Source organism: Cavia porcellus, unplaced genomic scaffold (genome assembly GCF_034190915.1).
Source record: "Cavia porcellus strain 051 isolate PalLab524CR breed Dunkin Hartley unplaced genomic scaffold, mCavPor4.1 scaffold_6, whole genome shotgun sequence".
NCBI lineage: Eukaryota > Metazoa > Chordata > Mammalia > Rodentia > Caviidae > Cavia > Cavia porcellus.
Window position 1 is genome coordinate 99694965 of NW_026947489.1, and position 27859 is coordinate 99722823.

A 27859-nucleotide genomic window follows, 5' to 3' on the forward strand; every position below is an offset into this window, starting at 1 on the left:
ACTCAGTATGTGATGGGGTATATTCACTTTTGGTTTTTTAATAGAAAAGGCTAACTAACACATAAAGCTTTAAGTGTGTAAGTATATTCAAATATGAAGAATCCCTGGGGTGATCCATGTCCGGAAGTCTCACTAACCTCACCAGCAACAGTAACAATATTTCTTCTCCTTTTGGGAGACCTTGTTTTCCTGGGACTGCATGCCGTATGCTGAATGCCAGAAGAAGCCAACAAGTCTTTCAGTTTTACTTCAGATGATCATTTTCTTTCCCTTTCAGCTCTCTGGTTGTGTCAAATCTTGAACTTTTTTATCCTATCTTTCCAGAAAGCCACTGGTCCCACTAGCTGCCACTTGTCTCCCTCCACCCACAGTCAAATAAATTCCAGATGCTGAGAGCTGTGGGAATCTCTCCAACGTTGCCAAGAGGAAAGGAACTTAAATTCCTCTGGCCAACAGTTACCATCTTGTTTCTCTCTTGCCCCATTCTCTCAAGATCAGAAAGCTACTCCCAAACCTAACCGCATCTTCATCTTCCTCTACCATTGGATTTCAATATTTTTTGTAGTAAATCCCTGTACTTTAGGCTTCTTAAACTTTCAGATTTCTGAGTGACTAAGCTCTAACTTCTTTCATTTCCTCCTTTTCTTCCATCCTTCTCCCTTCCTTCTTTCCTAAGTCTCTTGCTCATCAACTCTGAGTCATCTCTTCCATGAAGCTAGGCTATACCTAGGCTTATTTAATGTTATTAAATGTGATGTTAGGGACACAACCATCCCCTCTCAAAACTTCCCTCAGGGCCAGTGTTGGCAGTAGATTGCTGGTCTGGCTGAGTCTGTGGCACATCCCACTGGAACAACAACCCAGAGCTCATGCCCTTGGATGAAGAGTTCATTAACAGCATTCTCTTTGTGTAGGAAGGGCTCCAAGTTTTGTAAAGACCCACTATATTTAGTGTAGTAAAGTGGAATGCGCCTAACCAGGAGATTTCTATAGACCAGCCAGTCTTCAAAGGCCAAGTGGACAGGGAGGCTGCCAACCACAACCCAGCCCCCTCCCAGTGGCTCCTTTAAGACATCAGGCCCTTCTTTGTATTTCTAAATCGAAATCCACATAGAACTGGACTTGCCCATCGTCACATTGTTGTTGACCCTCGTCCCTAGGGAAGCCAGGACACACTTCCCAACCTTTGCCAAACTCCAGATTTCTGATCTTGCAATTCATTCTGCCACTTTCAGGCTTGCCTCTCCCTCAGGGCATAGCTTGCAACGGGCAGAAGGGATTACTGCTCCTCTTAAGCACATTATCAAGAAGTAGAGTTTTTCAAGTGAGGAATGTGTGGAGAAGGTAGGCAAAGATGTACTTTTTAATACGCCTACCCCTCCCCTTGCAGAAGGTTTCTTGATTTTTGCTCATCTTTTGTATTTGACTGTAGGCACCATTTCTCTGACTTTGGCTTCAGTCTTATGTTTTGTTCCTTGTCTTTATTCCCATTGCTATAACAGAACACCTGAGGGTAATTTATAAAGATAGCGATTTATTTTAGTTCATGGTTCCGGAGGTGAAAGAGTATAGCAAAAGGTGTCTATAAGGTTGTCATAGAAAGTGAAAGGGCAGGGGATCTGTACTGGGGATCGAACTCACGATTGCCTGCTTCCAAGGCAGGCGCTGAGCTAAATCCCCAGCCACCTGTGTGTAATGCTTGTCGGAGAATAAGAAAGTATAATTAAGCTGGGCATGGTGGCATATAACTAGAATCCTAGCACTTTGGGAGGCTGAGGCATGAGGATTGCAATTTGAGACCCCACTCTGCCTCAAAATAAAAAAAATAATAAAGAGGTAACAATTTACCTCAATGCAAAGGCTTTGGGTTCAATCAGTACTAAAAAACAATTTTAAAAAGAAAAAAGGAAACAAACAAAATAATAGATTGCAAAGCTTTTTTCCCACTAAAATTTAATGAATTTAAATTTTAGCTACATCTTGGTAGCACCTCGGTAGCAAGACTAAAACTCAGATTGAGTCTCCATCTCAAACTGTTTACTTTGCATTCTCTAGTTATCTTTTTCCTTGCTTTACATCTCTTTTCATCATGTTTTTATTCTCTAGTTTTTTCTCACACACACACCCCTACCTCTGTACTAGGGATTGAACCCAGTGCCTTTGTGCTGAATTGCATCCCTGGGCCCTTTTCATTTTATTTTGAGACAGGGTCACTAGTAGCCCAGGCTGAGCTCAAGTTTGCAGTCCTCCCCCTTAGTCTCCCAGAGTTCTGCGAGTACAGCTGTGTACCATCACTCCCCACTTCTACTTTTTCTAAAATGGCTCAACTAGGGTTCCCATCAGTACTAATGAAGTCTTCCCATTCAGTTCATTGTGTCCAATAAAGCCAAAAAAAATCACAACTGGCCTCCTGAGTGATTTTGTAGTAGATTTATATATAAAGATAAATGGATTTGCTGTGGCATGCTAGGGCTTCTGAAGTAATTTCACTACAGTTTTAGGATTAAGGCAGAGTTAGGAAGATGAGTTTGTTCTTAAAGCTCATTTCCACCAGTTTGAGGGTGAAACTTAGCCTAATACTTCTATGAAGGTGTGCCATTTTATTTTTATTTGATTCCTTCGCTACTAATGAAATATACAGTAGATTTACTTTGAGCTTTACTTGCCTTGACTATGGCCCTTTTCATTTATGTAATAATAATGAACAAGTCGTGCTCACTGTGTCCTCTGAGTTGAACAGATACAGTCATAGCCCCTAAGAGAGAGGACGGTCACATGGTCCCCACTGCCTCTGTTGTAATCACAAATAATGACTGCACTCACAATCTGTTTCCTCCAAACCGCATTTTGCTAAATATGGAAACCCAGGTGGTAGAGATGAGTCTGAGAAGAGCTGATGTGTTTCGTTTCGTTAAAGATAAAAAAGATCCAGTCCCACGTATTATTATCCCCTGACTCCAGCCTCTTGCAATTAGAGCATCAGGACAAGGTACATCCACTTTCACAGGGCCTTAGTTAGAGTTAGGGCACCCTCTATGATGCTCATTTGTCCAAAAGGACTCACCAGGCGCAAGGTCAGATGTCTACCGTTGCTGTGAAATGTGAGGTGGCCAAAGTCTCCTTACAGCCAGGCAGGATAATGTATGCCTGCAATCCCAGCACTTAGGAAGCTGAGGCAGGAGGATTTCCATGAGTTTGAGGCCAGCACGGGATACATAGTGAGACCTTGTCTCAAAAAAGCAAAATAAATAAACAAACAAGTAAAGTAAGTCTCTTAGACTTGGATTGCATTACAAGAAATAAAATGAGTTTACTGAACATACGTTTACTGAACTTTACCGAACACTCCAAGAGTCTAGAGTGATACTTAAAAGTCTTTCAACCCATTTACCAAAATGCTTACAGTTCCCATTTCATCGCAGATGAGACAATAATAAGTACTGAGCAAAGGAAGTTAACCTGCATCCAGAGGATTTTATTAAGTTAAACAAAAAGAGTTCTGTGGCTCTTAGGCAATAAGTTGCATATTAAAGTTCACAAAAACCCACAGGCACATTTTATCAAATTCAGCAAATAGACATTGTAATGTATCTTCTTCACCGACTGTGTCATGACCTAAATGAAAAGCAAAACAAATAACAATGCAAACAGGGCTTTTTAATTCATATTTCTCATACAGCAACACAGCAGATTTAGGACTCATCAGGACCACCATGAAGTGTTTAGACAGTCGTACTCTTTTATTCAAACTAAGATTTACTTATTTATTTGTTTTTTCTGGTACTGGGGATTGAACTCGTGACCTCATGCTTGCTAGGCAGGCATGTACACCACTGAGCTAAACCCCCAGCCCCCAAACTAAGAACTAGATTAATATTTTATAACAAGTATCGAGTAATCTCTTTTATTTGGTCTTTCATCCTAGATGGACTGTGTATGCGAGAAAGCATGTCAAAACAGAGTTATGGTCAAGGAAAGGTAATACACTGCCAGGAGTGGTGATGCATACTGGTAATCTCAGCACTCAGGAGGCTGAAGCAGGAGGATCACTGTGAGTTCAAGGCCAGCCTGAACTACATGGTGAAGCCCTGTCTAAAAGAAAAAAAGAAGAAAGGTAATTGCACTTAAAATGTCTAAATTTTATATTCGTAGATTATTTTGGTTTATATTGTGAATTATTTTAATATTTAGTTTTTAAAATATTATATTCATGTCTATGTGATATATGTACCCAGTGGGGTGCTGGAAGTCAGTCCCTCAAAATAATTAAGTCATGATTACTGCTTTTGCCATTTTCCCTCCATGGCCAAGTCAAGCTATCAGTATTGTATCACTGAATGTGGAGTTTGTGCGTACTTGACTTTTGTGTGCTAGTACATGTGGGCTCTGTATATTACCATGTCTGTATACACACATGTGTATATATGTGCACTTATCTATATGTGTACACATTCACACATCTACATGTACAAGTGTGTATATATCATACAGGTACACATATACACACACACAAACACTTTCCAAGAAGCCCGTGGAAGAGTGACCAAGGCTGAAGTCAAATCCCACCTCTACCACTTACTACTTCTATGATCTTGGGTAAAACACTTAATTTTTCTGTACTTTTAATTTCTTCTTCAGCATAATGGCACAATAATAGTTCCCTAGTGGATGTGTTATAAAGACTAAACAAACATATATAAAATGCTAGTAATAGTAACAACAATGCATAAGTAATAACAGTAACATTAGCTGTTATTGATGTTGCTATCAAAATTATCTCTGTGTTCCACTTGGTATATGTATAGTGATGTTCAGGATATTTAAAATAGTCTACCCTTTGATTCTACTGGTTTGGTACACAATGTGTATTTCCCAGAGATGCTTTCCCCCAGTACCGAGAACTGAACTCAGGGCTTTACACTGAACTACAATCCCCAGTCTTTTTTTTTTAAAAAGACAATCTCTCATCGAATCACTAACTTGTTCAGGCTGGGTTCAAACTTGTGATCCTCCTGTCCAGGCTGGGCTCAAATTTGCAATCCTCTTGCCTCAGCCTCTCAAGGAGCTGGGGTCCCCAGAGTGTACCATCTCTCCTACCCCTGAAGGGAGCATGTCTCAATGCCCCATTCTAAATCACAGTCCAGGTTCCACTGCTTTAGTGAGCAGTTCCGGGTTACATGTAGAGGTGACAGGAAAGCAGACAAATTTCAGAGGAGGACCCATAGAACACCTTGTCCCTGCTTTCACACAGTGACGGAGATATCGCACATTTCATTTTTATTTTTTAATGACTTGACTCTGTGTGTTCATATTGTAATCATCCAGTGTTTATTGTCCCCAGGGCCTTGTGTATGCTAGGCAAATGTTCTACCACTGAACTCCCAGCCCCATTCATGGTCCTTGATCATGATGAAAGCGAATTATTTAATTGCCTCTCTTCATCTCCACTTCACTCCTCAATGACTACACATGTATTAGCGCCTGTTTGAATCTTTATCATCTGCTATGTTCTGGTAAGCTCCCCTGGAAATCAGAGAGTTTCTGTCTTTCTTTAAAATCCAAAAGCAGTGGTTTGAGTTTGATCATCCACCCTATCTCCGGGGAACTCACACAAGTGCTGGCAGCTTTTCTGCCTTGCCAGGCAAAGAAAGGCAAACTCTAGAAACTATTCCCACTGGGGACACTTCAAAATCCATACTTCTGCTACAGCTCTAAACAACAATTATTTGTCTAGACGAGGACTTTCTGTTAAAAGGGAAAAGCAGCGTGGTTGGGTGGTCACGCTGGCCGCAGGCTGTATGGGTGGTGTGGGGACAGCGGGACGACAGGGGGGCAGCAGCTCAAAAACCCTCAGTCTGCAGAATTTAAATAATACTCTTTTTCACCTAAATCTCTTTCACTGAAAGAAAAAAAAAGAGTTAGAAAGGGTAGTGAACTACGTTAAGACAAATCTCTTTTCTCTTTGTCCTGTCTCTGTCTGTCTCTCTGTCTCTCTCCCTTTCTTCTCTCTTTCCCTCTCTCATATATATCCCTCCACAGAGTTGTTTTAGTTTTTGGGTTTTTTTGTCCTTTTGAGATAGAGTCTCACTATGCAGGTTAGACTAGTCTTGGGCTCACTTTGCAGCCCAGGCTGGTCTTGAACTTGCAAACGATTCTCATGCCTCAGCTTCCCAAGTGCTGGGATTACAGGCGTGAGCCACCATGCCCAGCTTTCCCAGAGGTTTTTAACCTGGGGTTGATGGACCCTCAACTGTCTTTATTCTGAGTCTACAGCAAAAGTTCAGGGTGTTCACAAACTTGGAAGGAAAATAAAGTTACATCATTAGTTTTACTGACTTCTAGTTGAAACTTAGCATTTCCTTCACGGTCTCCCCATCTCTGCCCTCTCACCTCCTCTCATCTGAAGGCTTAGATTGGCACAGAGCATGTCAGTAATTAATGCAGGCAAAAGTCCACAGAGCATCAGCAGCCCTACTGACTTTCAAGACTTGCAATCACAGATATTTTCTTAATGCTTTTGCACTTTTTGCTGGTATCTCAAGTATATGCTTTAACTTACTATTTCAAAATTATGGTAGTAGACCCACTCATAATTCAATGTGTGAGTAAGCACATATTATTACACAAAATTTTAATATTCTGATAAATTTCAATAGTTTGTTTCCTTTGGACTCCTTGGTAATTTTAAAACATCTTTATGGCGAGACTATAAAATTCATCCACTTAAAATGTACAGTTCAATGATCTTAAGATATTCACAGAATTATGCAACCACCACTATAATCTAGGTTTAGAACATTTTTCATCACCACAAAAAGAGAGCTACATGGGCTGGGGATTTAGCTCGTGGCACAAGTGCCTGGCTGGCAAGTGTGAGGTCGTGAGTTCAATCCCTGGTACCTAAATAAATAAATAGGTAAACATTAACTGTACTTGTTCACTTTCCTCCCATCTACCCTCCAGAATTTTAGCTGTATTTATTGCCAAGCAATATTCCATTATATATGGATACGCCGTGTTTTTATTTAAATTATTTCTACTTCTTAGTTATTCTGAATAATGTTATGAACATTTGCATACAAGTTTTTGTGTGGAAGTATGTTTTAATTTTTCATGGGTTTATCTTTAGGAGTAAAACCACTGGGTTACATGGTAATTCCATGTTTAAACCTCCAAGGAACCACCAGCTGGTATAACTGTTGGTATAAACTGGTTATACCAACTGTTTTCCAAACTGGTTATACCATTTCACATTATCTCAGCAGTGTTTTAAAGGTTCTAAAGTTCCAATGTTTTCTCCAGCTCTTGTTACTGTGTGTCATTTTGATGATAGCATGTGGTTTGAATTTCTTCAGTGACTAATGATGTTTAACATTTTTTTGTATGCTTACTGCTCATTTGTATATTATCTTTGGAGAAGATATTCAAATATTTGACTTCCTCTTTGTGATATGGGGGACCAAATCCAGGGGTTCTATGCCATCCAGCTACATATCCAGCTCTTCCTGTTTTTGTTTTTTTTAAATTTTGAGACAGGATCTTGCTATATGGCCCATGCTGACCTTGAATTTGTGGTCCTCCTATCTCAGCCTCCAGAGCATCTGGGATTACAAGTGGATGCCACCACATTCAACCTTTGCACATTCTTTAACTGGGTTGTCTGCCTTTGTGTTTTTGAGTTATAAGAATTCTTTGTATATTCAGGATACAAATGCCTTATCAGGTGTTTAATTTGTAAATATCTCCTTCCATTCTGTGGGCTCCCTTTTTACTTTGGGATTATTATTTGCAACATCAAATTTTACTTTTGTATTCAGATGTGGTGGTGTATACGTGTAATCCCAGAACTCAAGTGGCTGAGGCAAGAGGATTACCCTGAGTCGCAAGCCAGCCTGGGCTACACAGTAAGTTGAAGACCAACTTGAACCACATGCTGAGATGCTGTCTCAAAAAAAAAGTTTTTCATTTTGAGGTAGTATAATTTATTTTTTCTTATTGTTTGAACTTTTGATGTCATATCTAAGAAGTTATTGTCTAGGTGATGGTTGTACAACTCTGCGAATATATTAAAAACTATTCAAGGTAAATCTGTACTGCATCTGAATTAATCTCAATAAAGCTGTTTTAAAAAATAAAACAAGCTGGGTGCAGTGGTACGTGCCTGCAATCCCAACTATCTAGAGGGCTGAGGCAAGGGGATCACATGCTGGAAGCCAGCCTGAACAAATTAGCAAGACCCTGTCTCAGAACAAAAATTTGAAAGGTCTGGGAATACAGGTCAGTGGCAGACCACTTGCCTAGTGTGGCTGAGGCTCTGGGTTCCATTCCTAGTCCCATAGAGTAAAATAAAACAAAGTAAAACAAAAAACCACAACAGGAAAGGAGAGGAACAGACAGTCAGAAAAATCCAGATCTCATTGTCTTTGCTTAACTTTCTCCGTACAGGAGCCAATAGATTCTTCTTAAAAGAAAAACAACAACAAATCAATTTCTAAAATTAAATCCCAGTGTTTGGCTGCACCACCCTGTAAACACTCTAAAAATGACTGAATTGTATATAGTACATTTCAAATGGATGAGTTTTATGGTATATGGCTTATACTTTAATAAAGTTGTCCTTAAGAAGGTACATGAAGCGATCATAAGATTTACCCATGTTGTCTTCTAAGAAGTGCAAAGTCTAGTTCTTACATGTGATCTATGATGCATTTTGTGGTAGCTTTTGTATACAGTTTAGAGAATGGGTCCAGTTTCCTGTACTTTCCTTTATGCTCTTAAAGTTGTCCTGAGAGGGCACCCGCAGGCCTCCCCAGCCTGCCATGGCCGTACATGGCACTAAATAAGTGAAGAACTGAGTTGCTCAAGAACTTGAACTACAACCCAATTTCTCTGGACCTCATTTCCTCTCCTGTGAAATATACGGAAGGACCACGTTGGGAAGCCCCTTACAACAGGTGACGACATTTGCCGTGTGGACATTGTGACTAGACAGCAATGATTCTTTTCCTTAAAGAAGTCAAGTCTGCGACACCAGCTGCTTCCCCCACACCCAAAGGAAGCCGTCGTCTGGCAATCCAAAGGACTCAGCCAGGCTTTGAGAAGTGTGTTAGGGGTAGAGGTGACACAATAGGGGAAGGAAACGTTTTCTCTTAAAAAGCAGTCAATTGCCTTCAACAAGTTGCCAGCAAACTGGAAGCTTTGTTTGTTTTGTGGGAAGAGTCTTTTGGAGGGTACAGTCAGCTAAATGAATGATGACAGACACCCCCAGACGAGGGAGGAGATTGTTCCTACAAAGTGAGCCGGAGGTAAGATGTCAAGTATGCAACTGAGTCACCATCCATCAGTGAAGTCATCAGAGGGACAAAAATCAGAAAAACACTATCAAATTTTTACTTTTATAAATGTAAAGATACTTGTACTCTGTAATATTTTCAAGAGGGTAGTAATGGAAAGATTTTAAATACAGATTGGTTAGATTCTAGCATGGAATTCTACAAGCTACTTGGGTCCGAGCTCAGGAGCCCTGCTAGTTAGTTAAAAGTCACCTTGGGAGGGGCTGACAGAGAGGGACACGGAGCTGACCTGCTCTGGAGCCGGCTGAACAGGATGGCAGCCAATCTCCATATCCATCTTGGGACAGAATGGTGCTCCCCACAGCTCTGTGTACGCCTGCATCACGACAAAAATGCTACGTAGAAATACGGTGAGGCTTCATCTTCTTAGATGAACAGACTCAAGCAGATTTTGGCAGGAGCTCAAGGGCTAGAGGACAGAGAGGCCCAAACTAGTAGGATCGAAACTTGTAGGTCTATTTGGAAACACCAAAACTAAATAAAGACTTCTCATTTAGCATAACATTAAAGTTGCGGAATCCGATTGAAGGATTTTATGCCAGGCTACTCTTTTTTTACATGTATATTCTCATGGCAATGGGAAAGCAGAGAAAAACAGTATTTTAATTGAGGGAGAAAACTTGTTAGATATATTGACTGCTGACATTTCTCATGCTGGCAACACTAGAATGAGAGAATGGAACTCCTAAGTTTTTACACACCCATAAATGAAAAAAATGAGTAATTTTCACAAAAATAATACTTTAGAAAAAGAACAGTAAATGACTTATTCTTGGGGCTGGGGGTTTTGCTCAGCAGCATAAATGCCTGCTTGGCAAAAGTGAGTTTGATCCCTGATACTAAATAAATAAATACATAAATAAAATAAAGTAATTGACATTGTAAAAACAATCTTCCTCTTCAACTGTTTTCTTCAAATTTTCTGAGGAAAAAATTCACATCTAACTACACTTTAGTTCCTTTTTTTTTTGGTTTCAAGAACTTTTTTCTCACATTTTCTTTCTGGTGGGAGTAGTATTTTACTGTTTTATGACAACCCGATTATAATCCATGAGACATCAGTTAATAGTTAGAAAGTATGTTTAAAACTGAAAATAGGCAGTTATGTTAAAAAAAAAAAACAATGAACTTTTTTGCTTTTTCTGTATTTGCATGATCTCAGCTTATTTTCTGGAAATGTGCATTGAACCATAAATGATATCATATCTCCCCTGATGACATAATCTTTGCTAAATGCCTGTCTGGTTTGTTGTGTTTTTCAGAGGAAAGGCCTGAGTCCAGCTGAAAGGAAAGTTACCCAGCGTGGCCTGAGACAACATAGCTGGATGCTCGGTCCCAGTTTGCATCATCTCAGTTGCAAGGAGACGGGGTCATGGCACAGAAGGCAGCTCTGGGCATCTGTGGGCAAGGAGGCTGACACGAGGAGGGAGAGCTGATCAGAGCTGGGCGTGTGGAGAGGTCAGGGGAAGTGTTGCAGTTCTGAAGCCACAAAGGCAGGCCTGTGCCAGAGTGCCCTTAAATGTTGGTTGTTAAGAGAGGTTCAGCTGCTCAAAGGAACCACCCATCTCTCCAGGCAAAATTTTGTGAATCAGTAGATGCATCAGATGTACTTTTATTCTCTTTTATATACTTCCTTATTTTTATCTCAATTTATCTTAAATTATACCATTTAATTTTGGCTTCATTAGGTCCTGTTTATATGCTGTTCTCTACAGTTCTACTTTCCTCTGGTCTGTCTCTCTTCCTCCCTCTTCCCTTCCTTCTTCTCTCTCCCTCTCTCCCTCCCTTTGAGAACCCTCCAAAAGCTAGCCCTTTGGTAGGTCTCTCCCCCATTGTTCTCAGAGTGCGCTGTAAACCACGACTGTACCTTGGCCTGGATTTCTCAGTTCTGGAATCAGCCCTATGGGAAGTGGAATGGCTTGGCAATGGCCAAAATAATAATAATTAAGAATAACAGTGAGTGAAGAAATATAACAGGGAAAGTGATGTGGAGTCATACATTTTTCATTTGAAAATGTCTATTTTGGCCAACTGAAAAGCACCTTTGCAAATCAGTTACTAACATCTCTCCAGGGGAGAAAAGCAAAGTCATAGGAAAACTTTGCCTTCAAGTGTGGAGTTGGCTTTTATGGAGTACTTTCTGGTGAAGTTCCCACGTACAAACAAACCTTTGAAAATCCAAAATGAAAACAATGGCTGCCACTAACAAGATTTCCAAGTGTACTTTTAAAACAGTACAGAGTTGTTTTCCTAGCACAACTGCTCCCGAGAAGTTCCCACTTAAATCTATATGTGATCATTTTGTATCTGCCATTATGCATTCTCGCTTGCTGAAGAAGTCCTGTCAACGAGTGATTTTTTAAAAAACACTTTTTTGAAATTACCCACATCCAAAACAGCAGAACTGCTCTGTGTATACAAATATTCTGGAAAGGCCCAAGTCAGGTATTGGGTGTAGGCACAGGACAAACCGCATGGGCTGCCTTGGCACTCCGGTCCTCACCTGCAAGCTGCCCACACACACTCCCTTCCAAAAGGTGCTTCTCAAATGCCAGTTGGCTGACTGAGTTACTGTGAGCAGAAACTTATGGAGGTGGGGGTGGTGATGTGGATAAATATTTATTAACTCAACTTCAAGATTAAAGCATGACTTACTCAACCAACCTAATTTACATTAGAAGTCCCACCTCTTTTTTACAATTCCAAACACTCAAGAGCGAAAGGGGTATGGAAGTTGGTATCGCCTGGGGCTGTCTTCCAAGGCCAGCTGAACAGCCAGCAGGAAGGGTTTGGTCCTGGCCAGGCTACAGACCAACCATCTGGATGCAGCAAGCGTCTAGGATGCCAGAAACAGCTTTTCTTTTTGGTGTTAGGATTCACTGAGTCCAGCCTGAAAAGAGTCTTTGGCTTCTTCTTTGAACAGGGATTTGATATTTTGCATTTTATACAGAACAAACTTCTACTACATACATTCTTTTTGGTAAAGAAGGTCACAGATAATGACAAATACCCAATAAACATACTAAAAGGCAAATGTAAACCAGATTTTCTAGACTTACATAGAAACTTGTTTGGTTTTTTTTTCTTTTTTTTTTTTTTTGTATTGGGGATCGAACTCATGACCTCACACATGCCAGGCAGGTGCTTATGGCACTGAGCTAAATCCCTGGCCCCCAGTTGGTTTGTGTATGTGTGTGTGTCATAGAAACTATTGTCATTGCCAGGGATTTAGCAAGGTCATGAGTTCGATCCTTGGTATTGCAAAAAAAGAAGAAACTGTTGTTATCATCAAATTTTGCTAGGAATCTGAACAGATTTTTCTAGAAAACAAAGTTTTGGCTTCTTACACTGTGTCTCTCTGTTACTTATATGAAGAATTATTTTACTGTTGCTCCTGTAGGTAACTTGAAAATAAAATTTTACATGCTGAAAATAGCTTTCAATTTTACATGCTGAAATAGCTTTCAGAGCTTTAAAATTATTTTCCTCCTTCATTCTTGTTTTATATTTAATTGTTACATTGATAATTAATTAGGTATGTGTTAGCATGGGTCAATTGTAATTCCTTTCGCAGGGAATATTTCCTTAGTAAACATGGAAAAAAAACTTGCAGGGAAGTTATACCAACTTCCCACTCTCTACCACTCATGAATATATGCTCTATTTGGAAGCCATCCGCTTAAAGATATGATCTATTCTTCTTTAGCTATAGCAGTCCATGCTTGAGTTGCATGTATAATACTTAACAACTAAAGGAAAAGATGAATATAAATTCAATTGAGCAAAACAAACAGAAAAAAAACCTCATACTATACTTAAAAGAATTCTTACCTTAAAGAAGAGAAAATGCAAGTATCTGTCTGGATGTAGAAGACTTTGGGGAGTTGGTTCTCTTGAAGACATTAACTGCCACCTAGCAGGGGAGAAGGGAATTGCATCTTTAACTTTAAAATTCTAAAAAAACGTTAATTTTTTTAAAAAGGCACATTACTTTCATTGTGAATATCTCAGGAATAATTACCCTACTGATAGACTAGTGACTGAATTTTTCTCCCATTTGAGGGGAAGAAGAAATAAATGTTTGGCTTATTCATGAGAATACCCTTCCCATCATAAAATGTCAATTATTTTGTTACCTTTGCCACGTGAATAACAGCCAAAGGAAAATAAATTCTGAAGCCATCCTTAACACTAAAAGAAAATTCCCATTATGGTCCATTAGAAAAATAAATACATGTTTTTAATACATAAAACAGTCTCCCAAACAATCTCAGAATAGAGTTACATAAAAATGAGAACAATATATCTTATTGTGCTAGGATAGCAAAATGTTGATTTTGAAAATGAGGTGCTTTTTTTAAAAAGAATGGAATAATTTCCAGACCAAACTATTATTGAAACTTATTTAAGAAAAGTAGTTTCATTTCAAACTCTACCAATCATGTTTTCAATTTTGCAGCAATCAGTCATCCTAAATGTGAAACCATTAAAGAACATTTTCTACTACTGTGTCACACAGATGTTGGTAGCTAAATAAAAATAATGAAAATGTTTCAAAAGACATTAATTCAAATTAAAGATTTAGGAGAACTTGAAAAGCTGCCAAGATTTTTTTAAAAGGTAGTTTTGGCGAAAAGTATAACTTACCTAAGAGAGGAATTGGGAATGTAGCTCACCACTTTTATCTAGATAAATAAGCCTTACTACTATTGTGATTATATGGGTATGTATTATCATGAAGGCAACAATAACATTTTGGAAGAGAAATGTTGGTTCTAAAAGTAGCTATAGTAATAGCGAATGTTTATGGAGTATTTAACAATGTGCCAGGCAGCATATTGAGCACTTGAAATGAGAACTTGTCTTAATCAACATAATAGTCATAGAAGACACCAGCCAATCACATTCCATTTTATAGGCTTCCCTTCACACACAAAAGAAGGGTTGGCCAGGACATAGCTTAGTGGCATAAGTACCTGCCTGGGAAGGGCAAGGTCCTGAGTTTGATTCCCAGTACCAAAAAATGTCTCAAAGGTCTCAGACCTTATTAGTAGTTAAATTCAAATACAAACACAGTTTTACCTTAAAACTGAGCATTCTAGCACTCGGTTCTTGGAAGTCTTAATCTACCCTCACTCCAGCCTCACGGCTCTAACACACCACATCCAGTCTATTAGCAAAGTACTGTAGGATCTGACTTTCAAAATATTGCAGGAATTCAACGACTGCAACCAACTCACTCACAACTCTGATCCAAGACATTGTCAACTCTCACTTGGAACACTGTTAAGGCCATGATCTTGTTACCAAAGTTGGCCTCTTATCGTCTGTTCTCAATATGAGGATCAGAATTATCTTTTCAAAATGCCAGGTATGGCCAGATGTGACAGGTGCCTGTGATCTCAGCATTCAGGAGGTCAAGGCAGGAGGATTACCACAAATCTGAGGCCAGCCTGTGCTGCACAGTGTGTTCAAAGCTAGCCTGAAGTACATAGTGAGATGCAGTTAAAAAAAAAAAGTCAAGCATGAATTTTCTATATGTTGTACTCACAGGTTGTAAGGAGAACAATTAAAATCACAACATGGAATTTATAATATTATTTTATGATGGTCACCCAGAGTTAATACAAGAAACTGCAAAAAATCTATCCACAACATCAAAGACATAAAATATTTAACCAAGGACCTGAATCCCACAACAATGTCCTGTATGACCCAGATGAAGATCCAGAGCTCGTGACAATGCCTACCATGAGTCCAACTAGAGGTCTAGAGCCCACAAAAAGGACTCACAGCAGTCCATTTTACAGATCTGTGCAGGGAAAGCCTAAAGGTCATCAGTCAAAGCTAGAAAGTCTACGCCAGCAGGGTGAAGGAGCTGTGCAGGTGGGATGAGGGTTCTATGCTGGAGCCGAGAAGTCACGTTCACAACAAAGACCAGGAATGTCCTGAAAAGCACCACAGCCATCCTCAGTGACATGGAAGCCCCGAGCTCCTCCAACAATAAGCACAGCCGAGTACATGCCAGGAAGCCAGCGTGACGAGTTTGTCCTGGAGATTAAACAGCACATGCCTTTCCCTCCGGAGCCAGGAATCGATGTCCAATGCAAGGACCAGAGCTCCTCCAGGACAACTGAGGGCTCAAACAGCAACACATAGTGAAACCCACAACGCCTCCACGCCTTAACGCCTCCCTTCTCCTTTTCCACATCTCTATTTATGCTGGCAACTTTCCTCAGCTGGAACATCTAACTCAGCACCATGGTGATTTAATTCCACTAGCATTAAACTGACTACCAGTTTTTAATCTATAATACTATGTTAATGCCCCTCCCTGTGGTAACTTTCTATCTCACTCAAAGTCTTTATCATGAATGGCCTAAGACTGCTACCTGTAATCCTAAATCCATTTCCTCTGTAATTTCATCCTCTCTCAGGATTTTTGTCCATTTTATTTAGGGATTTTCAGCTCTTTATATCAATGTCAAACCTAGAATAAAGTGAACAACAAATGTGTGTTGGATGACTGATAGAAGTCTGACTTCTGCCCTTTTTGATGACAGCCTTTATTTACTTGTTTAGGTACCAGGAATTGAACTCAGGACCTCACATTTACCAGACAGGCCCTGTGCTATTGAGCTGTATTTGCAGCCTGACCACAGCCTCTACACGGTCTGAGTGACTCTGTGAGTCACAGGTGAAGGGAGACGCTCCAAAGTGACCCTGACAGAAGAGCTCCACTTGTTCATTAACAGAAGGGACATCTGTTCCCTTGGGCTTTTAATGGCTTTCGGCTCCTCGGAGCATGGTGTAGGGATTTGGCTCAGGATATATCCTGACTCCTAAATGGCAACCGCAAAACATATCTAAAAATGTATTTTCTTTAAGGAAGAATAGGCCAGAAACACTCTAGTTCTCCAACTTAGACACCATTGTTAGTTATTTCATGATTTTCTAGAATTAAAATAATTCTAATATGAGTCAAGATGAAATCTTCCCATGGACATGTAACATTTAATATTACTCAACTGTCTAGATGACAGTCTGTAATAATTGCTTAATTTCTGGGAAAAAATGTCCAAGCAATTTAATATGCCAATGGCTTTTATACAGGCTTATCTTGGTCATATCCAGTGACGGAGGGAAATTAGGTGCTACAGACACAAACCTAAATCATTAATCTTCCCAATTATGTCTATTAATTCCAATTTGCTTTGTTCCAAGTGTTAGCTCTTACCAAAAGGGAATATAGCTTCTGAATATACAGGAAAAAGAGGAAGTGGATACAGACAGAGCTAGTTTAGAGTAAATTAGCAAACATAGCCTGTATAGACCATGAAACATGACAGAAAACCTTACCATTAGACATTCAAAAGTATATGACATGAAGAAATGGTTTAGTATAATGTTGTTAAATGGAATGAAGTTTAGCTTAACACCACCTTCATACCCACTTTAAGTTTGGCCTAAAGGTTTCTCTACAGAATGAAGTGTAACTTAATTTGATGTATCAACAGTTCACACACTGAGAGTATACTCTTAGAACAAGTAGGCAAGTTTCAGCCAATCATAACAGCTAAACTTTCAACCAATTAAAAGTTGATAGCTGCCAAAGTATGACCATATAAGGCAAAAGCCAACTACAGTCAACGTGTTGTCTCTGTACGCCACTTCCTTTTTTCTAGCTACAAATACGGAGGTCCCTGTGGTAGGGTAAAGCATTCTCAGTCATTTTTGGTCCAGACTGGTGGCCAATTCATAAATTAGTTTTGTTCAAATTAACTGTGAAATTTAATTTACCTAAAGTTTTTTGAACAATGTTTACTTAAAAAAGCAGATTAAGAGCATATATAATGATTTTAAAAATTTGTGGACATTTATTTATATTGTTATAAATTTTAATGATGATTTTTAATCTGCTTTTCTCAATGATAAACTGAGACTGAATTTCTCACCTGTGTGGCAAGACTGAAGCTCAGTTAGAGTCAAATCAATCTAATTGATTTGGAAAGAGCTGCATCTACAATATGTACATGTGAACACAGACTACTAGAAAATATGTTCTTAGGATAATATTCTTCCCTTCTCTAGATATTAGAGAAAAAATAACTAAAATTCTTAACAGTGATTTTCCTTACCTAGTGCATTGTAAGAAGCATTTTTCATACGATCTTCATTTGAAAAAAATTAAAATAGGCATTGTTTTTAATTAGAAACATAAAACTGTAAACTCAACATTTTGTTTCCTGCATATTTGAGTAAGAAAAAGATAGGCATGGGGCTGAAGGTTTAGCTCAGCGGCATAAGCGCCTGCCTTGCAAGCAGGCAGTCATGAGTTCAATCCCCGGTACCGATAAAAAGGAAAAAGACAAAAAAAAAAAAAAAAAAGAAAAAGATAGGCATATATAATTTATTTTCCAGCTATTTCAGATGTACCCATATTAACTTTCCTAGAAGTATAATCTCAACTTTAAACGATAAATGTTTTCACATAAAAAGTATTCTAAACTCTGTGAAAATTTTTAACAGTCATGGTCCAAGCAAGAAATAGTATGTTCAAATGGAGAGCATGATCAGAGTATGGGCAGGCCCACAGCCACCCTGTGACCAGCATGGAGAAAGGGAGGTGACAAATACCGATTCTTCTCTCCCATTGCTTTCTCATCTTCTGCTGCTGGGTGAGCCTGATTAAAAGTCAGAGAGGAAGGGACTTTGCTGATGCAATCAGTAACACAGTGAGACAGATCCATAGAAGCAACAGAGAATATCTAACATAATGACATTAAAATCCAAGCAATTTCACAATTTGGTTACAAATATTTCCAAATTTAAAAAAAAAAAATTGTGCTAGAGCACCAGAAACAATTTTGGACTTCACTGTTTGGTACTATATAATGCACTTGGAATTATTACTATGACAATTACTTTTATTCATTTACTCTTTTAACTAAAATTCAGTGAACACTGAGTTTGTGTGACAGATATATCTATATACCAAGGGAAATATGACAATCTTTGTACTCTAGGGACTTGTGATTTAATATGAAGACAATATGTAAATATACTATTATACAACCAAGTATTAATACGTATAGTAGGATGTTAAAATGTTTCAGATTTGGCTGAGGTTCTCACGAATTAAAATTCCTACATTCCACAATTAAATGGTAAATGAACAGAAGTAGAAATTGTCAACAAAGAATGGGGAGGGGCACTGTTTTTGCAACTCTTAATTGTCCAACTGTTGTGGGGAAAATGGAATCAACAGTAGCCAGGAGCTCAGAAGAAAGGAAACTTTATTGATGCTAGCAGACCCCAGAGTAATCTCCAAAGACTGAAGTGGTGCTTAGAGAGAGCTCGTCTTATTTGTAGGGTGGTGGACATAAATTACAAGAATGAGATAAGCTTTTGCTGGAGGCCAGGGTACAATGGGTATTTTGTGATGAGCATAGTTATATATGTAGCAAGTTGTTTCTAGCATATTCTCAGAAGTTTCAGTTTGACAGATCATGTAATTGGATGAGAAGAGGATGACTGCAGCTTTAATTGACAAAATGGTTGCAGTTAGTTAAGGATTTCTGCTTCACAACCACTTCTAAGTCAGAAAGGAGTTGGAATGTAGACAATTAGACCTTTTGGTGGGCTGTGAGAGGACACTGATTTCCCTCAATTCATGCCTAGCCAAAGAGGCTTCAAGGCTTTAATGGAACCTTGATATATGGCTCTTGGTTTGGAGGTTTTAGGGGTCACAATGGATCACTGTCTGGCTCATATCTGGGTAACTCACTTGTGTAGTACTTACACAATACTTACTAAGTGCAAGCACTTTTCTAGGCACAGGGGAACACGGTGGAGGGCAAAATAGACAAAAATTACTGTTTCTGTGGAATCAACGTTCTAGTGGAATGTGGAACATTTTGGTTAATTCCAAAGGTGAATTTTGCATTTGGATTCTTTGGATCATTCAAGGGCTACTGAAATGGGTCACATGGAACGGTGAAGAAACTTTCACGCAAGGTAGTGGTATACTCACAGATGGTGGCAATTTAGCAGTGAGCCCACAGCCAGGTGAAATATATTTACCTAAATTTGAGCCAGCTATTACCAATGTTTTCTCACTGGCATTAGAACTGATGTGTTTCCAAAGAACCCATAAAGTAACAAGTGTCAGTCTTAAATATCTGCCAAACTCACAAGAGTACTGTTCCAACTCTTAATCACAGAACTGTAGGCCAAGTTAAGAACTTTGTACACATTTCTGTTTCCACTTGGAAAACTTAAAGCAACCTACTTGGTGGTAGTTGTGGGAGGGTGTTAGAAGAAAAACAAAGGACAAAGCAGGAAGTCAACCGAAATTTCCCCTTTTCTATGGCAGTCTCAAACTGGGGGAAATAAGAAGCTTCTCCCCTAATATTTTTGTATCAGATATGTTAATTACTGATTTAAGAGTGTTTAGTGAGCCAATTCACTTTTTGTTTTACTTGAATGTCAGAACATTTGTTACTGTATCTTACTCAAGGTTCAGGTGTGCTTTAACATGTACAAAGAAATACTGTAATTATTTGCAAAATGCATCCAATACATCCCACTTGTTCAACCTATCAGTTACAGTTACTAAACACAGCAATGAGATTTACAAGTCCATGGGAAATTTTTTCAACTTTGCTTTTTTTTTTTCAATAATCCACTTTGATCTGACTCTTTAAATGCTCGATAGTTTACTAATGACCTATAAAAAGTAGTGCCGTCTACTGATCCAGTCCCCCTGTGAAGATTTTGTTTTTGTCTTTTTGAAACAGGGTCTCGCGATGCAGTTTGGGCCAGGCTTGAGCTCACTTTATAGTCCAGGATGGTCTCAAATTCACAACGATCCTCCTGCCTCAGCCTCCTGAGGGCTGGGATTACAGGTGGGCACCACCACACCAGGCTCCTATGAAATATCTTTATTGATCATTTTTTCAGCTCTGTTTAAGAAATAAATTATCAGGTGGCACATGCCTGTAATCCTAGTATTTGGAAAGCTGAGGCAGGCGGGAATACTACAAATTCAAAGTCAGCCTAAGCTACACAGCAAGATCCTGTCTAAAAAAGAAAAAAAAAAAAAAAAGAAACAAGTATCACATTGCTTGCCTAGTATATGAGGCCTTAAGAAGTGCCTCAAATTTTAATAAAAATTAAATGTCCCTTCTCTTGGTCAATAAGAAGTCAATTATTGCACTGTGAATAAAGACTATGTCACATAGCCCCGTTATTAGCATAGGAGATAGTAACAGAAAGATCAGGTTTTAGAGTGATAGATTCATCATTCATTCATGAAAGTTTTACTGAGTACTCACCAGGCTTTATTTCAGTTACTAAGTAAAATTGTAAGTATGAAATTCAGTTACTTAGTAAAACTATAAGTATGAAATTCCTATCTTTACTTATTTCCATAATTCTCTGCTATTTACAATATCCTCTCCAACTCCTCCTCTTACAGTTTTTATTTGAGTTGACTTAGTAGATTTTTTTTTCTGTATACAAAAACTTTTCCTTCTATAAAAAGTTAATAATAAGCTATTACCATTCCTACTATCAGGGAGCTCCTAAAAATCAATAATAAAAATGATTAACACAATAATATAGAAAAGGAAAAGGAAATTCACCAAATTTAAAGTAACAAAGAGCTAACAAGTATATGTAAACTAAAGGTATGTAAACTAGTAATACAAATTAAGATTAGAGGGTTTTTTCTTTTTCTATTAACTTGACAAAACTAAAAAGTACTTACCATCCAGTGCTGAAGTGAACTATCAAGCACTATTAGAATATAAACTGATACAACTTTTAGACAATTTAGTCATATTTAGCATATGTATAAATGTGCCTTTCCTTTTGATCTCATTGAAAGAGTTTTGGCCCAGACAGGACACTGTAGCTGGTAAAGCCTCAGACGGAACCAAGAAGTTCTATCTTCCCCACCCCTAGGAATTTACCTCTAGCACCAAAAGAATACCAATGGGCTACCTGTGCATCCCTAATGCCCTTCAGGCACCATCCCCAAACTAAGCTACATGTATGCCCCCACTCCACGTGTTTAGAGGAGAGATAGCCGGCCCCGGGGTGAGATGCCGCGTCCCAGGGGACCAGGGGTGTTTCTCCCCGCATTCTCAAAATAAAGGTCATTTATATTTCATATTTCTTATCTTAACTTACTCTTAACTGTGGGGGGCTGCCGGTCCCCCACAGTTCTGTCATATGCTTCCCTGACTGGGAACGGCAGAGAGAGACTCCTGGGGCTTTCTCAGTTTGAATCCCCTGCCGTTCAGGACCAGGACCGGATTGCATCCTGCATTAATTCCTCACTTCTACACTCGGGAGCTGTAAACTTGTTGCTGCCAGTTCGCAAACAACACAGACCCAATTTACCACAGGTGAGCAACTCCCCAGAAATTGCCACTGGGCCAGGCCCCAGGCGGGTTTTCTCCCCCTTTCTGTGGGTTCGTGTGACACTCTCATGTCCTTAGATAGCCCAAGGCAGGGTCTTTCTGGGCCAACCTGTGTCCACACTGGGGGACTCCCACGTCCTTCAGAGCTTTTTAATTTCTCACAGGCAGAGTTGTTACTAAACCCACGTGAAATCCACTCATATATTGGTGATGGCCAATTATTATGAGTTTTGGAACCGTAAAATACTGATCGGTCTAGAGTAAAAAGTGACAACTTTAAACTTAGTAGACCACGGTCCGTTGCCTCATCTGGCTATAACTCCGTGGGCTAGACCCCACACCAGATTTTATCTTGGGGACCACTTCCTGTCCCCCCCCCCCAAAAAAAAACATACCTATCTATGGCTTATCACACTGACGACAAGTTTACAAAACTCTTATCTTTAAGCGTTCGTTTTGGGTATGTTTTGGGTACGTTTTGGGTACGTGTGTCCTTTCTCATTCTTCCAGGATCCCCCCCCCTCCCGCCACCGCCCCACACTTAAAGAGATAATAGGATCTTTCTCTGCGGCCTTTCAGAGCTTTCTCAGTGTCTCCTTTCCTCCCTGTTTCCCCTCCTCTCCCCCCCGCCATTCGCACCAACCCATTCCCTGCCGAGATGGAAAAAATGAGCCCAAACAGTGCTGAGAGATATGCACGGGCTGCTTTTACCTCCCAAGCATGCTCCAGCCCTAACAGTATTGAGAGATACTACTGCTTTAGGCTTTCACGCTGCGCCCCAACTCCGTGCAGTATCTCAGCTCTCATGTAGCACTCCAGGTCCGCATGGGGTTCAGCTCTAACGCCGCACCCTAATCCGCGAGTCCTGCCAGCAGTTCCTCCACGTGGCGGCTCAGCTCTGCACTGGTTGGCTACTGGCCGCACCTCCGGGAGCAGCCCCAGCTTCAGGAGGCACCCCAACTCCACTCCCTGTGTGCATTTCCAGGGGCAGTCCCAGCCCGCCCCATGCACTACATCCCGAGGCTCACCCCACCCCCTTCACTCTGCGTGCATCACCTCCATGCTGGGCGCACCAGACCATTCCCCACCCCCAAGCTCAAGCACGGCTGTCTGCCGGTGCAGACAGGCACAACAGATAACTCATTATATTGCTGATCTGATGATGTTAGTGTTTTCAGATATAAAGTTCAGATTGTTTCTGCTGCCATTTTTGTGTTCCAGCCATGACAAATGTTTTCTTTCAGATCCAGATATACGCTTAAAAATGTACAATCTAAATGTTTAACAACTAAAATTAAAAATAATTATACATTCCTTTTGCTGGGAACCACTAGCTCTTTACCAACACAAAGTTATATGATGCATGCAAAACAACAAAACTGGCACTGCGGCAGAAGCCAAACTTAAACCTTTTCCCAGCCTGTCTGCCTGCCCTGGCTCAGCCCTCCACCAAGCCATAATTAACTATATTCAACTGATATTAAATAACACTGCAGCTGATTTCTCTCCTAAATGAAAAGGTAAAAATTAATTAAACAGGCTCATCCTCTAAAACTCAGATGGCATTAGACATTTTAATAAAATAGAGATACTTATATATATAACATAAATAACATGTCAGTTCCTAAAATTCTCTGGACCTGTCCTCCTTATGGGAAGTTATTACTAAAATTATAAATACTGTTGATTATATTTGACTCCTGCATACTTACTTAATTCTACAGATACCTTCTACTGTAGACCAGATCCCACAACAAAAAGGCAAAACTTGACCTTCAAACTTCATAGAGACCTTAATATGGCTTTTCACATTTTCAACAACAAAAATAACACTTGCAACACTTGGAGTTCTGAGACAGGTAAACCGACACAAGGTGGAGCTGGCTGGGCCCCGCCTCCATGGACCATGCCTCAAATGCAGCGGAAGACATTGGGCAAGAGAGTGCCCCCTCCTGGCGTTCCTTTGGGATCTTACCCCAGGGCTACTGGACTGTCCTAGCCATCAGAGAGTGAGTAAATCATCCTAACTTCTAGCCCTAACAGGCAATGCCAACACTGCCAAAGACTGATGGGGCTCAGGGCCAACAACAGCCCCCTTTATGGGTGTCTGTTTCAGGGTCCCAAGTCCCCCTAAAAGTCTCAGGTAAGACATTCTCTATACTTGTGGACATAGAGGCCATATGTACAGAGTTCTTCCTGAGTTTTCAGGCCACTATATTAAATCCTCAGCCTCTAGGGGTATTAAAGGTCAACCTATGCCATTTACAAACAGGGCCTATTTCATGCAGGTCCCAGGCTGCTTCTTCCCAGTCCACCCAGTGGTGCCAAATCTTCCCTCCACCACTCACTCTACAGTCCTAAATCTTAAAAATGTCTTTCATTCCCTTGTGTTTATACTGTCTGACTTAGACACACTGAGGCCTCAACATTTATCGCTAGTAAACCTCTCCCCAGTGATATAAGACCACCCCCTTCCTTTCTTATTCACCAATTTCTCAGGCAACCCTGGTCAAGACTGACAGATACATTTTGTCTTCTCACTTTGTTTATACTTTTTCAGGATACATAAAAGCCTTTCACACAACCAGGGAGACTGCTAAATACTTACTAAAGTTCTGTTACAGCAAATCATTCCAAGGACTACAACCAGGTTACAGCAACCCATACCTGATATTCTTGGCAACCTCAACAGTGATCAAAGTTGCTAGACTGCCATCCTGGTTTCACATCACTCAGGCTAAGTGGTGCCCTCCCAGCCCTAGATCTCACCATCCTTTTGCCTACTCATCTCTGCCTTATGAAGGCCCCAAAGCCATAACTCTCAGGCTGTCATGTTTTGTTATCCAATTTGGTTCCTAATTTCTTACGTTCTATTAATGATCATTTTTACAGCAGGACTCTTGACCGTCTTGCCTAAAGACTCCCACATCATGCGCAAGATCATCTTTATAATGTTCTGTGTGACAACTGTCTTAGTTCTTTCTACCCTCAGCTATTTGGTTAAACAAATAGCTGACATCCCTAAAAGCCTAGGCCCTTACCTTCCCTCTACTGGTACAGCCACCGTCTTCCCTGCTCCCCCTATTTTTTCCAGTTCAACTCCTGGACCAGAGACAAGTTTTACCCATCTACCCTCTTAACTTTTACCCTTTCAGATAGGGGAGTAATCATCTCTCGCAACTTCACTCCTCCTAAACTCACACCTATTTTTCAGAATTCTACCTCACCGTGACAATGATCCTACCTCAACGTAGTCCTGATATAATGACATGTCTAAATCAGAAGAACCTTTCCTTCTACCTCACCTGGGTCCTTAAATATGACAGTGCCATGCCTCCTCATAACATCTTGTCTCTTTGTTTTTCCAGTCTAACATACGTGCATTCACCAGTGAAGTTATCCTGGCTAAAACACCTGGCACCAGCTTCTACCTGGGCATCAACCGTCATCCCATCGACTCCCTAGACCGCAGTACAGCGCCCCCAGCCAGCAGGAAGCAGTAAAGAGAGAAAATTTCCCCTCTTTTCATAATAATAATCGTAAGACCGGATATGAAAGAGTTTTGGCCCAGTCAGGACACTATAGCTGGTAAAGCCTCAGACGGAAGCAAGGAGTTCCATCTCCCCCACCCTTAGGAATTTACCTATGGCGCCAAAAGAATACCAATGGGCTACCTGTGCATCCCTAATGCCCCCTTAGGCACCACCCCCAACCTAAGGTACATGTATGCCCCCACTCCACGTGTTCCGAGGAGAGATCTCCGACCCTGGGGGGAGATGCTGCGCCCCAGGGGATCGGGGGTGTCTCTCCCTGCATTCTCAAAATAAAGGTCATTTATATTTCATACTTCTTATCTTTTCAACCACCGCCGGTCCCCCACAGTTCTATCACTCATGATAGTAGTTTCTCTTTTTTTTTTTCTTTTTTTTGGTACTGGAGATTGAACTCATGATCTCATGCTTGCCAGACAGGCACTTTATGCCGCTGAGCTAAATCCCCAGCCCTCATGATGGTACTTTCATGAATTCATCAAAAGGTAGTAATCAGAAAAGTACACAACAGGTATGCTTGTACAACAGTAGTCATAGTATTTTTATAATAGCAAAAACTTGAAAATCTACTTACTCACAAATAAGAATATTATAATTCCAAACAATGGACTACTACAACCTTTTAACATAGACCATTATTTGTAGACATGGTAAGATAGCTATAACTTTTTAAACATACGAGTTTATAAAAAATTTGTTATATATTTGTGTGATACCTGACTAGAGAGAAAGTCAGGAAAAGAATTGTGAAAATGTTCATGCTACATGACTTTTCTCTTGGTAGTATAGTACTGGGGATTGAAACCAGTGCTTTCCCACTGAGCTACAGCTTTGCCTTTTATCTTACTGATTGATTGATTGATGGACTGGGGTTTTCTTGAGACAGGGCCTTGCTATGTCCTCCAGGCTGGCCTTGAACTCGCTATGAAACCCTGGCTGGTTTCAAACTCACAGCAGTCTTCCAGCTTCAGCCTCCTCAATGCTGGGATAACAAACGTGTGACACCACACTAGGCCCAGTGTTCTACTTTTTGAGATACAGTCAATAAACTGGCCAGGCTAGGCTCTAACTTGTGATCCTTTGGCCATGACAATTTTTAAACAAATATTTATTTAACCAGTCACTGAACCAGTCATATTCATTCATTCAGCAATATTTATTAAGCACATAATACATGGTAGGCATTATGCAAGGTGCTGGGGCAAACAAAATAGACTGTTTACTCAATTTAATTCACTAAAGTAACAGTACTTTTAAAAAATGACAACAATCAGTGTTGGTGAACTTAAAGAGGACAATTTCATACACAATACATAAGGAATTGAAGGACTTATAATAAATCCATTTCATTTGAACCTTTAGTTTCATTTTTAGCTACTTTTAAAAGGAATGGATGTACATAAAAATAAAAAGTAGTACATAAATAAGCTGCTGGAGTACATACATATGAAACAATAGGGATCTGGGTAAATAATGTTCATAACGCAGAGTATTATGGGAGTAGCGGAAAATGTTTAACACGCATAAATGTTCTAAATACATGAAAAGACTTTAAAAGGTACTAACTTGCAGTGAATTTAGGCAAATCAGTTAAGTAATGTGAGCCTGTTACTTTCCCTCCAAAGTGTAAATTCTTAAAAACTCTTAACTTCCTGAATCAAGGTTCTCATCCATTCATTTCTACAAGAAAATTAGCAACCGGTAGATGTTAAATTGGTAGCCATATGCAGAGCTGTCTTAAGTTGTTTCATTTAAGGACCCATCAAAAGATGGTCTCACAAAGAAAAAAAAATACACAATTCATTAGAAAATGCCCGTTTTTCTCCCTCAGGTATTGGGCTCGGGTCTGAGAGCATAGAAAGTCAGCCTGGCGAGATGGCTCACACTTGTAATCCCAGCACTCGGGAAGCTGAGGCAAGGGGATCGTTGCGAGTTGGAGACCAGCCTAGGCTACAAGGTGAGCTCAAGGCCAGCCTGAACTGCATCGAGAGACCCCATCTCAAAACGACCAAAAAAAAAAAAAAAAAAGTCATTAGTACCCTCCTTAAGTTCAAAATCTGGTGGGAGAAACCAATAATTATCATAAAACTGGAGGATAAATGGCAACAGAATCTTGAAAAAAATGTCCAGGCAGTGACCAAGAGGATTCCAAAACTGAAAGGAAAGCATTTACGCAAACAAGATACTCAAGGAAGAGTACAGTGGACACACACAAACGGAAGGTTGTTTTGTGGGCTCTTCTGTAATATACTACTTCTCACTCACACAATTCCCCAAACCTGTGCACAGTGCATGAGAGGTTGAGAAGCACATTCAGGGCACTCGGTCCCAGCGAGGGTGTCAAGGCCATTTATCCGCAGGGATGAGAAACTGGCGCGAGTCTGCAATACTCATGGAATCTCGCTGAGGAAACAAGACTTGGGTAATAAACTAGGTTACGCAGTTTTGCATAGCTGCCACTGCAAAACCCGGGTGTTCCCGCCGAGCTCAGTATTTGGATCTTCCAAAGCCCCGCCCACGCCCGCAA

General features: G+C 40.1%; 1 long non-coding RNA gene across 2 annotated transcripts; it reads right to left on the reverse strand.

Moving 5' to 3' along the window:
• Positions 1-3449: 3449 nt before the first annotated feature.
• LOC106026718 (uncharacterized) lies at positions 3450-27837 on the reverse strand. Of its 2 annotated transcripts, XR_001200294.3 has the most exons (4): positions 27612-27837; positions 13185-13266; positions 9583-9762; positions 3450-4092 (listed from the first exon to the last, which is right to left on the reverse strand). It is a non-coding gene; the product is annotated as an uncharacterized LOC106026718 (long non-coding RNA). The 2 variants fall into 2 exon arrangements; XR_010048404.1 differs by lacking the exon at positions 9583-9762 and having other exon boundaries at positions 27612-27825.
• Between the last annotated feature and the right edge of the window lie 22 nt (positions 27838-27859).